The 3,229-nt window shown below is 32.7% G+C and overlaps 1 long non-coding RNA gene across 1 annotated transcript; it reads left to right on the top strand.

The window, feature by feature from the left end:
• Window positions 1–1,200: 1,200 nt before the first annotated feature.
• Window positions 1,201–2,775, top strand: LOC127159103 (uncharacterized). Its single transcript, XR_007826352.1, has 3 exons — window positions 1,201–1,514; window positions 1,885–1,988; window positions 2,393–2,775. It is a non-coding gene; the product is annotated as an uncharacterized LOC127159103 (long non-coding RNA).
• Window positions 2,776–3,229: the final 454 nt, after the last annotated feature.

Below are 3,229 nucleotides of genomic sequence, written 5' to 3'. Positions count from 1 at the left end.
ATCAAGTATTCTACGGATTATTCCATTGATTAATCGAGTAATCAGATAAGAAGTCATTTTCTTTATTAAAAAGCAATACTAAATATACAATAGAAAATAGGATAGGTCTCTTAAAATAAACGACTAATTTGTTTCCTTTTTAGAAAAATGAACATTTTTATTTCTGAAATTGCATACACTAATAACCATGAAAACTAAACCCATTTAATGCATTTATATGTCAAATTACATTCAAAATGCGAATTCAAATATATCAATAATTATATATACATATATATCAAATAAAATTCACCAGTAGGTGGCAGAAAGTCACTGTTAAGTAAGTGTGTCATTGCGATTGAACTGAATAATTTAACAAGTGATTCATTTAACAAGCAAACACCGTCATGTTGCTCAAAGACATAAAACAGTGCTGTGGCTGTGTTTGGAATGGTTATTTGTTGGCAAAATAGAGCAAAAACAGGTAATATGCTGTCTAAAATGTAAGTCTCTTAATATTAACTTCTTGTTTATTGGTGAACTGTTGCATAAAATCAGTATCTCATTTGTAATCATGCTGAGGCACTCTTCATTTGATATTCACTAACTTTCTGTGTGTCACAGAGAGAATAAGACAATCAACATAAATGGCACATAGTCTTTCACAAAATATGGCTAACTTAGGGACATCATAACTAACCACTATTAATTTACGGTCCTAAATATGTCCAGCGTCAGTAATAATGGTCCGTGGGGAAACACAGTAGTTACAGTAAATGGACTAATTTTGCCTTGATGATTTTTTTTTTCTTTTTCTTAATTTTAAAGAACTGTTTTCTTTGTGAATATATTGTAAAATGTAATTTACTCCTGTGATCAAAGCTGAATTTTCAGCATCATTATTCCAGTCTTCAGTGCCATGTGATCATTCAGAAATTATTCTAATATGCTGATTTGCTGCTCAAGAAATATTTCTGATTATTATCAATGTTGAAAACAGTTGTGCTGCTATTTTTTTTTAGGATGCTTTGATGAATAGAAATTTCAAAAGAACAGCTTTTATTTGAAACAGAAATAGTAGTAGTCTTTACACTCACTTTTGATCAATTTAATACATTTTTGTGCATCGGGACAAAAATCAGCATATAAGATTGATTTCTGAAGCATCATGTGACACTGAAGACTGGAGTAATGCTGAAAATACAGCTTTGATCACAGGAATCAATTACATTTCAACATATATTCACACAGAAAACATCTTGTAACCTTGCACTTCAGTTATATGTTATGAAATAAATCATCTTTTGTCTGAAATAATATGAACAGCAGCTATGCTAATATTTCTCCGTTTGCTTTCCTGTTTTTATTTTGGGATGCCTATCCCAAGGTTACTAGAGATTATGCCAGTTCCAGTTTGGATCCAGCCTCACTTGTGAAGACTTCAGGAGATGCCAGCACTTACAAAGATTTCAGATGATGGCAACTATACAAAGCTGCCAAATATTATCCTTATATTGTAATCATTGCCCTAAAAGGTAAGTTTGCAGATTTTCAACCAGCTTTGTATTGTTAGTGTTGGTAATAGATGTAAATGAACAATGTTTTGCATATTTGTAATTTTTATATAGTACTACTATTAAATTATTTTTCAGTTTGGACATCTTTTACCACGTTTACTAAAGAGCACTTTGGGATGGAGTATGTTTTTTTTATTTATGATGCAGATGTAAATGACTGTAAATGAACCTAAAAAACTGTTACATGCCCTTTTCATAAGCTCCAGCCTATTAGCAATGCTAATATTATTAAGCAAAATTATTAATGAGATCTTTTAAAAAGTAATATAGTGACTTTATTAAATGACCCACTATGAAAATAGTTACTGTGTTATTGATTTACTTTTAGGGAGAAACTTGGCAAAAAATCTACTTCACAGCACATCAGTGAAAGGCTTTCCTATGTAACAAATATGGATTCAAGTTTTCCACCCTTGCATATATCCATATCAGGTTTGTAAATGCATGGGGGGGGTTATATTTTGCATCATTAGTCTTGAATGAAAAACACATGAAAAAGAAAACATAACAAGGTCACTGGACTTATCACAATATACCAGTATTATGCCAAAAATATTTTCTATTTAGCTAAAGTAAAATTAAACATAGATTGATACTTTGTAATAACAGATACCAGATGTGATACTCTATAATGCAGGCTGCCCAGTCCTGTTCTTGGAGATCTACCTTCCTGCAAACTTCAGCTCCTCAGGAGCAGTTGACAATTACAGACGGGTGTGTTGAATCAGGGTTAGATCAGAATTCTGCAAGTAGGTGGATCTCCAGGCACAGGAATGGGCAGTCGTGTTATATTGGATATGTATGATGGATTTTGAACTGTACTATTTTTATTGCAGGTTTTATTGGGATCCCAGTAGAAGACATCAGAACACCAGATGCTGGCCTGGACAGATGTACCTACAGTAAACCACACCAATCTCTCTGCTTTTGCATGGATGGCTGACTACTACCATATTCTATGAAGGTATTATTATAGTAAAACTGAGCACCTGTGACAGTGGAATTTGTAGTTATAAAGAATAATCACACATGTGTATCAGTAAATTTGAAGCAACAGAGAATACTTTTTTAGGAGTTGCACTTTTGCACTTTTTGTACTCTCTCTATTACAAAATAACAGTTATACCATTTGAAATTCTCAGGTGCACAAATCCTATTCTGCAATTCACAAATTACAAAATGTATATACTCACAGTTATGCTAGAGTTGCTGCAGTGAATGAGGGGCAAAACACTCACAGTTGAATAAAAAAATCTCAAGTCATGAACAAATTTTGCACATTTGCATATACAGTCGTAGTCAGAATTATTTGCACCCTTGGAAAATATGAAGCCTGTGAAAATAAAACTGCATTGTTCATCCTTTTTGATAAAAGATCCTCCTTGCTTTGCATTTAAAAAATATAGACACACATCTTCAAGGCAGATTCGTGACATTTTAAACTATACAGATTTATTTTTACAGGCTTCTTTGCTCATATTTACTAAGGGTGCTAAAAATTCTGACCAAGACCGTAAATGAGAACTGATATCTCACATGACAAATCAGTATGTGACATCCCACTCACACACTTGCACTCTATCCAGTGATAAACACATCATGCAGCCTTTGACCCAATACTACTAGCACAGTACACACAGCAAGTTTTTATTTATTTTAATAATTTGAATCAA

This window comes from Labeo rohita, unplaced genomic scaffold (assembly GCF_022985175.1).
Source record: "Labeo rohita strain BAU-BD-2019 unplaced genomic scaffold, IGBB_LRoh.1.0 scaffold_191, whole genome shotgun sequence".
NCBI classification, from domain to species: Eukaryota; Metazoa; Chordata; class Actinopteri; order Cypriniformes; family Cyprinidae; genus Labeo; species Labeo rohita.
Note: the sequence above shows the minus strand (reverse complement) of the source record. Positions and strands in the feature narration are given on the sequence as shown.